This window comes from Egretta garzetta, unplaced genomic scaffold, assembly GCF_000687185.1.
Source record: "Egretta garzetta isolate BGI_Z169 unplaced genomic scaffold, ASM68718v1 scaffold60, whole genome shotgun sequence".
Lineage (NCBI taxonomy): Eukaryota > Metazoa > Chordata > Aves > Pelecaniformes > Ardeidae > Egretta > Egretta garzetta.
Window position 1 is genome coordinate 1,935,015 of NW_009258269.1, and position 11,884 is coordinate 1,946,898.

Sequence of the window (11,884 nt, forward strand, 5' to 3'; positions counted from 1 at the left end):
GCTGAGGGAGCTGGGCTTGTTCAGCCTGGAGAAGAGAAGGCTGAGAGGGGATCTCATCAACACGTACAAATATCTTAAGGGTGGGTGTCACGAGGACGGAGCCAGACTCTTCCCAGTGGTGCCGAGCACCAGGACAAGGGGCAATGGGCACAAACTGAAGCAGAGAAGGTTCCAGTTGAATATGAGGAAAAACTTCTTGACTTTGAGGGTGCCCGAGCCCTGGCCCAGGCTGCCCAGGGGGGCTGTGGAGTCTCCTTCTCTGGACATATTCAGCCCCCGCCTGGATGAAGTCCTGTGCCCCCTGCTCTGGGTGGACCTGCTTGAGCAAGGGGGTGGGACTGGGTGAGCTCCCGAGGTCCCTTCCAACCCCTGCCATGCTGGGATTCTGTGAATGTCCCAGAGCATTGTAACAGCCCCAGGATGACTTCTGCCAGTTCCTTGACTAACCAAGAGTGAACTTCTGGCTTTTGGTCAGTTTGAAAATGTTTTAATTTATCTGCAACTGATCCTTATTGCCCTTCATTATCCCTGTTGGCTGCACAGCGTTTCACACCCTGAGCTTCCTGGTTTCATCCCTGCCTGCCCATGCCACCCAACTTGCTGTTGGGACCATGACCCAGCTTTTAGTCCTTGCAGCCTTTCCTCCTCTCTGCCAGGTCAGTGACATGCTAGAGCTGACCTGAGGCAGCCCCTGCTCCATTTCCCATCCTTCTGCTTCCTAAGGTTTGGATGGCTCTGCTATTTGCCCACAAAAAGACGTGCTTCACCTTAAGGCACACAGGTCAGCAGCCCCACAGTATGCAACCATTTTTACCCATTACTCATAGCTTTTCAGTAGGTCCCACATCCCCTTATTCTCTAGCGCTTACAGCAAGCCCGCACATCCTTAATACACATAGCAAAACCATCTCCCTTTTCCTCTGTTTCTCCTTCCAAGACAAGTTGCTCCCTGTTTTGCCACCATCCCATGCACAAGAATTATTTGGGCTTGGTCATGGGCTACCCAGCTGGGCTGTTAAAGAGCTTTCCTGGAGATCTCCTTGCCCCTCTGCTTGGCTGCTCCTTCAAAGTCTCTACAAAGTGGACTGACGTTACTTCACCAGGCTTATGGTGAGAAGCTAAGCCACAGAGTGAAAAACTGGTTGGCCAAATCCAAGAACGCAACCCCTGAGTCCTCATTTCCTTAGAGCCGCTGTCCTTAGGTGATTAATGCCACCTCAGGAGCGGTGAGCAATCCCCAACACGGTTTTTGGTTGTAACCTCCTCCTTCACTCCTTACCAGGCAAGAACACACCACTAGATGGAAAAGCACGGTACGAATTTGCAGCTCAGTTGCTGTGGTCCTTCTTCTGCCAAGCCAGTCAAACCAACAAATCACTGTCAAATATATCTTCTTTCCAGCGCCTGGTCACATTGACACATGCAGAAGATATTAATTCCAAGCATCTCATCATCCATTTCAGTCAGGAGAGATCAAAAATAGTGTTTGCTACAGGAGGTTCGTGGCTGTGACAGGTTTTTGCTTGATGAGTTAAGAATAGGTGCTCGCAGGATGGAGAGAGGAGGAAGAACAGCTGAAATCGGGGGGCTTTGTGCAGCTGCACGTGAAATCCAGCACAAGCTATCGCTGAAGCACGCTCTACCGGGGGACGTAGACAGCTGGGACATAGCACTAGGATCGTATATTACAGCTGGCAACATTACAAACAACTAAAGGACAATTGTCCTGACATTTTTTTATGGCACATATAGTTCTTTTTAATAAGCGTTTCTTTCATAATTGCATCTGTTCCCCAAAGGATTTACTGCGGATTAGGAATCCCATGTGAACATGGGGAAGCAAACTGTCATTAATTATGCTCAGCTTGCTCAAGGTGTGCTGTGGGTAGACACAGAGGGGCTAAAGATGAAAAAAAAATTAAAACAAGGTAACTGGGCTGGGTTTTTTTCCAGTGGTGAAGCTCTGAGGAGGGAGGAATCATTCAAACCCCCAGTCTTCCCGGGCAGTTGGAATAACTGGTGTGGGCTTCCTATCCTGCAGCATCCAAACGTGTCCGGTTGGAACAGACCAGCCAAGTTCAGCGGGACGGCTGCCTGCTTAAAGCCGAGCATGAGAGTGCTTTGTTAGAGCTGGGTTCAGTCTGGGTGGACACGGAAAGGAGAGAGGTGGGAAAGCAGAGGGGCTGACTGCCAAGAGCTGACCCGCAGAGGTGGTTCTGCTGCGTATCGGTGGTTGTCACCAATAGTCCCTGGAAGCCAGGCAGTCCCCTGCCTTGGGGACAGTGACATGCTCCAAGAAGGAGCCAGAGAAAGGAGCAGGATGAAGCTACCCGAAGCTCTGCTACACCCCATTCTCTGTTTTGCAGGACCCATGGCCAGAGGAGGAAGAGGTCACATTTGGCCAAGTCCCCCCACCTCTCCCCAGCAGCCCCTGCAGAGAGCAGCTGGCAGAACAGGCACAGTTCGTTAGCAGCACAAGCCCTGCATCCACCTCTGCTAGCTAATCAATAAACCATTTTTCTACTCAGCCAAGAGCCATTTGTCACCGACATGATGAAAAATACCCTGCTCATCAGGAGACAGTGCCCCCGATCACCAACAAACGGTTGGAGCCGACCAAGATTTCTGAGGTCTCTAGCCCCGTCCATGGTGGCCTCATCCTCCTCCTCCTCCTCCTCCCAGGCAGCACCTGCCTCTCTCCCCCTCCTTCCCACATTGCCAGAAATACATGCCACGGGAATAATTTATAAGACAACAGGGGGGATCCCCTCTCCTCAAGGCCCCTTACCTTCAAGCTTAGTTGGGAGCTAGAATCACAGAATCATTGAGGTTGGAAAAGACCTCTGAGATCCCCAAGCCCAACTGGTTTCCCTAACCCTGCCATCCCACCACCAAACCCTGTCCCTAAGCACCTCATCTGCCCAGCTGTTAAATCCCCCCAGGGATGGGGACTCAGCCACATCCCTGGGCAAAGTTGGCCCCTCCACAGGCAGCTTGGCCTTAGGAGCTATGAACTGTTTTGCAATTACCACCACACTGAGAAGCAGCTATGGACTGCTGTGTGATTACCACCGCATTGAGGTCCGTAAGAGCTCAGAGACACCTTCAGCCCGCCCTGCAGAGTCCCCTTAGCTGGACTCGGACACCCACCCCTGTCCCCCAGCAGCCCAGGTGAGCTCAGGGTGTCTGCGGGCAGATGGCAATACCCTAATTACAACTTCATGGTCATCAGTTGAGGAGAACAGGCAGAAGATCTCTGCTCTTTGGGAAGAAGGGTGCTGGTCCTTGTGGCTTCCTGCTCTCGCAGAAGTGGCACAGCTCGTTCTGAAGCGGCTCCGATTTTGTTTCCCGAGCATGCCCTGCCTGGTCCCCAGTCACCTGCAGAGGCTGCTTTCTGCCTTCCCAGGTGTCATCTTTTCCGAGGGGAATGCTCCATCCCACACGGTGCGTGGTAAAACAGCACACGGGAAGCAATGAAAGGGTTAAACACAGAATTGAAGTTGGAAAACTATTTGAGCCAAGCAAGAACATTATTTTAGGATGGGGAATTTCTCCCTCAAATATACATGGGAAGGAGAAACTGCTGCCAGTAGAATTACTTATGTTATAAACGAAAATGGATTCGGGGATGCTGGGGGTTTTTACACAGCAAGAAAGACTTTTAGACCATTAAGATAGAGACATTCATTACTTTCTGTACACATGGCGCAAAACAAGGATCCTTAGATGTGAATGCTCAAGCAGGCTACAGAGTGGTTTGATCGAAAGTTATGAAGGACACAGCTTTAAATGAAATGAAAAGCAAGAGACCGATGGAAATAGAGGGAGACTCTCCCTCCCGGGCTGCTGCGTTTCACGTGAGTTTGGCCGTGCTCGATGGGGGCACGCTCCCAGGAGAGGCTGAACTGCTCCGGCCGTCTCGGTGTACAGCTGGAAGCTGATGCCCATATTGTACCCAACTAAGAAAAAACTGCAGTGAGCACGACTGCAATTATTGCTAATGAGCAACACCACCACTTAATGGTAGCTAGATGCCGATTGCCCCACCGATTTTCAAGCATGGAAGACTGGTGCTCACCGCTGCTAAGAAGCCAGGGACACCACCGGGCACTCATGCAAGTCGAAAAGCCAAAAATAGAAGTGAGAAACTGTGGGGACCAAACTTACACCCCTGGAAAGGTGGCCCTGCTCTGGCCAGGGCTGCCCGGCATGCTACGAGGCCGGCAGCCGTGGTGCACAGAGCACTAGAAGGTTGGAGGACTGGATGCTGTTTTCAAGATCTGTCAGCCGGGCACTAAATTCCAGTAGAAAAAAAAAAACAGAAATGAAAGAGCAAGGCAAACAGTTTAAATGAACCCAAGAGGCACATCCAAGTTACAGAGCAGGGAAGAGGACAGCCGTTCTGGAGACCATGCGCTGAAAACATTAAGCAATAAAAATAACATAAGAACTCCCCGGTTTCCCTGTAGCATCGAGTGTCAGCGAGCAGGGAGGAGCCAGCTGCTGGGTACGTGCACAGGTGCCGCTGAGCCAAAATGCTCCGTTCCGTGCCCTGCTACAGAAATATTCACAGGGAGAAAAATTGGTCTTGGCTGCTGGCAGTTGTACTTAATGAAAAGTGGGATCAGCCCGTGAGAGGGACCGAGGCAGAGATACAGAATCACAGAATGGTTTGGGTTGGAAGGGACCCCCAGAGGTCACCCAGCCCAACCCCCCCTGCAGGAGCAGGGACACCTTTAACCACAGCAGGTTGCCCACAGCCCCGTCCAACCGGGCCTGGAATGTTCCCAGGGATGGGGTTTCCACCACCTCTCTGGGCAACCCCTGCCAGGGTTTCACCACCCTCATGGTAAAGAATTTCTTCCTTAGATCCAGTCTAAACCTCCCCTGCTTCAGTTTAAAACCATTACCCCTTAATGCCATCCATTGTTTGAAGCTGGAGGGATGGCTGGGGGCAGCTCCGAGCAGTGGTGATGAGCAGGGTGACTTCCCAAAGCCCTCCCCCTGCCAAGGCCAGCCTGCTTCCCTGCAGGCTTTGGAGAGGAAGAGCATCGGCGGGGCAGGAGGGAGCTGGGGGAGCCCACAGGCACGCAGCGAGGTTAGCAAGCCTCAGCCCCGCGGCCCCTGGCAGCCCCATGGACCATGCAATTACATGATCCAGGCCGCGAGAGAGAAGACAGGGAAAAGCCTAAGAGGGATGCAGGGCCCACAGCTTCATATGTAGGACCAGCCTGAACTCCTCTGAAGCATTTCCCTGAATTAATGCTTTTCGAATGTGACCACATCATTTAGAGAAGCATCCAATCTTAATTTCAAAATCATCGGTGAAGGAGAATCCATCGGGAGCCTTGGCAAATTGTTCCAATTGCTGATCACCCATCCTGTTACCCTGGATTTGTCTAGCTTCACCTTTCAACCATCAGATCTTTGCATGTTAAATTGAAAAGCCCTCTGTCAACAATTTGCATCCTTTAACCTTCCCCTGGAGAGCTGCAGTCACTGCAGCACGAGGAGTTCGCTCTAACCTTGAAACCGCCTCTGAAATTACGGCACAAAGAAACTAAGAGAAGCTAAGATGGGCAAGCAGGAGATTTTGGGTCTTAATGAAAAGGCAAATACTAAGAACCAAGGCGGGAAAAGGCTTTCTGAAATAAATCTTTCCTTGCAGCGCACTGGTGGGCTCACGGGCACAAAGCCTGGGGACATGTAGCTCCTGGACACCAGTAGCTCCTGGCCGTGGTGCAGAGCAGTCCAGGTGGCGAATGGGGAAGATGTCCTTTCTTTCTGCCCCAAACCCCTGCGCAAGTGCTGTGCGCGTATCGTGACTCCATTGCCATCACTTACACAGCACCCTTCAGAGCACCCAGACCACAGAAAGGAGGCAGAGAGCACGGCAGGATGAAGCCGGACAAATCAACGCACGCATCTACTAGACCAAGAGGGATTAAATGTAACAGGAACAGCAAAATGCTCCTTGTCTGACCCCAGATCAAGCCATGGTTGGGGCAATCCTTCCAGCACACACCTGGCACACTTGCACCCAGGCAGCCCCAAGACCCCAAATACCTGCCACGGGGCCAGCTGGGGCTGAGAACAGAGCTCAGGAGCAAAGTAAATAAGTCAGGAGGAAAGGGCTGACCTTTTGGCACCCTTCTGTCAGCGGGGAACGAGATCTGACATTCTGAACGCAAGGACCGAGCGCTCGGCTCCTGACAGCAGTGATTTAGGCTGAAAGCAGTTAGATCTGGAGGCAGTCACAGGCGTCATGAGCATCCTCGGTGCTCTGTGGTCTCCAGGGATGTGTGCAGGGTCCTACAAAGAGTGAAAGGGTCAAGCGAAAGGCTTGGCCATGGATTGCGACCATCATCTGCTCCCCACGTGGGGAGGGTCGGTGCACAGAGCAGGGCTGGAGTTAGCACTGTGTGACAAAAGGGCCCGGGGGATGCCTGGGGTGCAGCACCTTCATTTAGACTCTGATTTCCAAATTAGACAAATTTCCAGGGCCTCCCTTCTCCCTATTTTGCTGTCAGCCCTTGATGAAATTGCTCACCCGGGCACAATCCCTCTGTCCTTGCAATCTCCCACCCCACGCTGATCCCCACACAGAGCTCCCTGTGCCTGCTACCCCATCCCCACGGACTCTCCCTCTCCCCCTTGCCAGCAATTTTGGGATACGCTCTCCATACATATGCCAGGGCAGGCGTTGGCCCCAGGCAGCGACATTTTAAAGATGGCAAGAGACCCTTAGGCACTGATTTGATGAAGCTGCGATCAGCTGCGAGTCCCTGCCACCAGGGCTGGCAGAGATGCTCTCCTCCAGGACACCCTGAAAGCCTTGGGAGCCTGTGTAACGCTTTCTGCCAGGGCTTGTGTCTCAAGAGAGCTTCAGGACATCCCCAGGGGAGGTGGTTTTGGGGACCAGGAGCACACGCCACGCTTGAGGACGTATTTCAGGTCCTGCTGTTGCTTGCCGGTGGCTGAGGGGCATGATGCCCAGGGACCCCAATGCCTCGTGCCAGGGAGCCACTGACTTGCTGGGTGCAAGGGAGGGGGAACAGCATGTGGTGGGCTGTCATCCAGCCAGGGTTGGGGATGAAACCCAGACAGCATGCTAGGAAGGAGGCTTTGCAGGGTAAATCTTCAGGGGTCGCTGCTGGAGGCACAGGCTGGCAAAGCCCAGGCACAGGCTGGACACAGGGAGCTGCAGGTTGAGCCACCGCAACAGGAAGGGCTGATTTTGCTATGGAAAACAGCTTAACGAGAGACACTGATGGCGATTCATTCCGAATCCGAGAGGGAACAAGGGCACCCAAGTGGCCCAGTGGCAGGGGCTGCCACAGCCCCGAGGCTCTGCCCGCACCCCGCAGCGCTTCCCACAGGGCAGGCAAGGAGAGGCTCTGCTCTGGGTATTTCCAGCTGCTTTACTCCAGTTATTCCAAAGCTGCCCACAGGCAAGGGGATGCCTGCGTGGGCATTGAGCAAACCCCGCTCTCCAGGGATACGGGGCTCACTCCCCGGCTGCACACTCTGCAATTCCCCTGTGGGGGACTTCGGCAATGCCGTGGCTGCAGTTTGTGCTACACTGAGTCATTGCCAACTTGGTTGTTAATTCATATTAGGGCCAATGTGAGCACTGGCGTGATATTTTCTGGGATGATTTCAGACTGTTTACCGCTGCCGTGTTACCATGGAGATTAATGCAGTGCCGCTCGATGCGATAGTCCTATTAAACACCTACACGCGGGGCTGCTTCCACCGGGGACGAGCTCCCCAAGCCCTTAGGAGCCTTTGCCCAGCTCCCCCTGCCCATGCCATGGCTTCTCCCTGCACCCCGTGCTCAGCCACATCCCCTCCTGCCCATCCCCTGCCCTCGGAAAGGACTATGGTGACCTCTGAAGGGATTTGTTCTATTTTGTCATGTGGCGACTTGACATCCCCAGCGAGTTTCCCAAAAATCCCTGGAGCACACACAGAGGCTGGCAGGAGGGGGAACGCAAAGGCAGAGCCAACCCTGCGTGCCGATCCCCGCAGCTACGGGCTTGCACAGCGTGGGTGTAAGGAGGTGAGATGCCCACAAGCCTTGGGCCAGCAGCGAGCATCGCCTTCACCCCGCACTTTAAAAATCCAGCCTGGCACTGTTAAAGCCCTTCCTATAACCTTGGCATGGCCATGGCAAAGCGTAACCCTCGCCGTGGGGCTGCTCCCTGGGACGAGCAGTGCTCCCGTGCTGGCCCCGTGGCTCTGCTTCACTCATACGACGTGAAGTACCTCGCCATGCTGTACACGCAACGTCTTTTAGGGTTGCTTTCCTCCCGGCAGCCCCGATTTGGTATTTATGAGGCTAATGCAGCTGATAGTCCCTGCTCCCAACACTGGGTGTTTCCTGGGGGATGCGGAGGCAGGAGGGGACCACACACAGGATCCTGGGCAGGATCGCCGCTGGTACAAGCCTGTGGGCATTTGTCAGCCAGAAATGACATGGTTTCTGTGTAACTCCCAGGAGAAATTGCTCTGGAGGCCAGGGTAGCTCCTTGTCTCCCTTTCCCAGCCCAAATACGCGTGGCTGCCAGCCCCTGGGGTGAGTGGCTTCCAGGGCTCGCGGGAGCAGCCCAGGGGAGGAGTTGCCGCAGGGGCACCTACCACAGCACGGCTCGAACACTGTGGGCAAACTGTGAGAGGAAAAAAGCTGGGAGGAGAAAAACATCATTTTCCCTGCCCTCCCCTGAAAGCAGCCTCTCAGCAAGCAGCCATCAAGCAAGCACAGAGGGCACCATCCCCTGCTCCCCTCTTCACCCCACGCCTCTCAACGACTCCCTGTTTCAAGCCAGGCACCCCGTAGCCCCGGCCATGCTCCACGGAGATGCCTGGGGCAGCAGAGGAACTGCAGCAGATACCATTTTGCCAACTTTTGGGACAGCTTCTGCAAGGGCTGTCTCTGCAGCATTGTTGTAGGATGCTGGGCCACAACAGTGGTCCACTACAGGCTACAGCGCGTGTTGGGAACACACCAAGGAGCTGCTGCTCGGCGGGGACTTGCTCCTACCCAGGCAAACCATGAACATCCAAATCTACGCACCACAGAGAGCAGATTTTTACAGCAGACCCAACACCCAGCTGCACAGCACCCAGCTGATGTGGGATGGCCAAGCCTTGCCATCCTGGAGGGACATCAAAGGCCATCACTTCTGCCCACCCAGCCAAGCCCTTGCAAGGAGAAACCTTCACCAGAGGATGAGTTCCTTCCTCCAGGCCAAGCCCCGGCGTGGGGCAGGGATCACCCTGGCTGGCACAGCACAGCCCACCCGGCGGGGTGACCTCTGGCAAACCCCTCAGCCTCGTGAATATTAATCCGCATCCCAAGAAGTCATCTACTTCATCTCCAACTATTGTGTTTTTCTGACATATTTATGAGTCCTCTGTCTCATTAATCTGGCGAGTATTCATAAGACTTTGCTTTCATGCTAGAATAGCTAAGGGCAAAAGCCTCTATTTATCTATTTGGTGCCAAGGAACCTTTCTCAAGAGTCAACTGGATGAAAGGTTTTCACCTTTTAAAATCCTTAATAGGGTTTTCCCAGCAATATGTCTTCTGTGTTGTAGGAAAAAGTCAACTTCCTCTTTATGGCACGCCTCGGGTTCATTTCTTTTATTACATTGACAAGATAACATTCACCTCCTCTCAATGCCTGCCTTTCTTTCCCCAGCCCACATCACCCTCACACGGCATTCCAGCTGAATAGCGATCTGTCATGGCAACAGCCTTATGGGAGAGTCTTTAAAATAAAAAAAAAAAAATCACAACTAAACCAGTCACAAAAGATTGCCAAAGTGGCTTCGTGCTCAAATGGCCTTCGGTAGGATTAACATGGATGCCCTGCCCTTAGCAGGTACGTTCCTGACCTCCCGCAGGCTGGGAACCGCCGTGCTCTGCCCAAGCCAGGGCTTTACCAAGAGGTCCAGGGCTCATGGGGGGTGCAAACTCTGCTCCAGGGATGCAGAGGAGCCGTACGGGCCCTCGTCTCCCAGGAGCTGGCGGTGGGCAGAGTCAGGGCCAGGATGGCGACCGCTGGGCAGGTCCCTGTCTGCAAGCGCTGGGTGAACGCCTGGGTGTTTTATTGATGGAAACAGCCCACCCCTCTATAACTCTTCATTCCAGGCTGGCCAAGTGCTTGTTTCCAGGGCTCTATAAATAATAATAACTGCTGAGGTCTGGGCTGATTCCCCACGTGAGGCTCCTTTCCATTAGAGCACTCTCTAGTAATTGCTTTTCATTTACTTTTTTTTCAGGGGTCTTCTTAGCATTGTGTCTAAATCAATATTGTAATTAAACCAAAAATATTTCAGAAAAGCCACAGAGCAGTAAAAACAGGGAAGCAATTACAGGAAACCTTCAAGCATTAGCACCGAAAAGAAAATAAAAGAATAAAAGCTTTCAACCCCCCCATTTGAAACATTTACAAAAACATTTTGGTGCAGCAAATGGCCTTTTAAAGCATTCCCTTCTGGTTGGGCCATGGAGTTTGTATCTCACGCTATTTCAGTGTATGCTGGGCTGAAGCACATCAGGATTATTTCTCCCGGGCTTCTTGCCCTCGCTTTCTCCCTCCAAGCGTGTGTCCATGCACACGTGTACCCCTGCGCAGAGATTTGGGCTTGGACCTTCTTGCAGCAAAGTCTCGAACCAAGCCCAACCGCTCCCCTCACGTCCTTTGCCTCATTGCCTCCCACCTCAGCCCCCAGCCAGGAGCCGATGCCAGCCGTCCCACCGCGGCTTTACTGCTCCCATCCCCTGGCCACGTGCTCGCAGTCTGCCTTTGCAGCCAGCCTCAATTAGAGCCACAACATTGTGCTTCCCCTCCCGCCACGCTGCAACTGCCCAAATAACGGCAAGCGCCGCTCGGTGAAGCCCTACCCAATTATCTGATCAAGCAAAGAGAAAGGGAGCAAATGCGCAGGAAACAGATGGGGCCAGTGATGGCTTGAGAAGTCAATCTGTTTGTCTACTAATTATTTAATGTAGGAGACAATTTCAATACTTAACCCCCTTGATCCTGGGAGTTGCTTTGCTGTTAAGTATGGGAGTCAGGCAATGCGTTTCTCATTAGCATTTAGCACCGGGAGCTCCGGATTAGCCAGTGTTGAAGTTTTGAATAAAAAATGAACAGGAGTCAGACAGCTTATTCATCATCCATGAGGAAGATGTCAAGTTTGGATATCCCAGCCATTAGCATAATTGCCAGCGATATCCATCTATAAATGCACACCCAGCAGCATCGGTCTCCCGTTGCCGCTGCCCGAGCGGTTGGCTCTGCTCTCCTGCCCCTTCTCCTTGCGAAGGAAGGTCCCGGCTCTTTTGGGAAAGACCCGGTGCCGCATCCCACCTTGTTGCACAGGTATTGCTGGCCACGGGGAGGACCCCAAAATCCCCTGCGCCACGTGTGAGTGCTCACAGCCAACATGTGCAGGGACGGGAGTGGCTATAAAGGGACCATCTGCTCCTCACGCAATGTCACCCAGCACGTCTGATGATCCTACTCGAAGAGGACAGAGGTCTTAGATTAAGTAATAGAGCATGGTCTGAGATCAAGCGATAAGCAGGGCGCGCTATAAATTCAAGCTGCTCTGCGTAAAGGACACGAGCGTGGTGCGATAGATCCGGAGGGAAGCAGCCATGGTGGGAAAGGGACTGGCCCCGCAGCCCGGCAGCTCTGCCCTCACCCTGCCTCCAGCTTCCAGCCCTATCGCCACCCCAGAGTAAACGCTATGTGGGCTCTAATGGCATCCAAAAGGTAGGATCAGGACACAAGCCTGCAGTGATTCACGGGCACCTTCTTTCCCTGGCAGCGCTAGGAAGAAATACAGGGTTTAAATAAAACATGAAAAA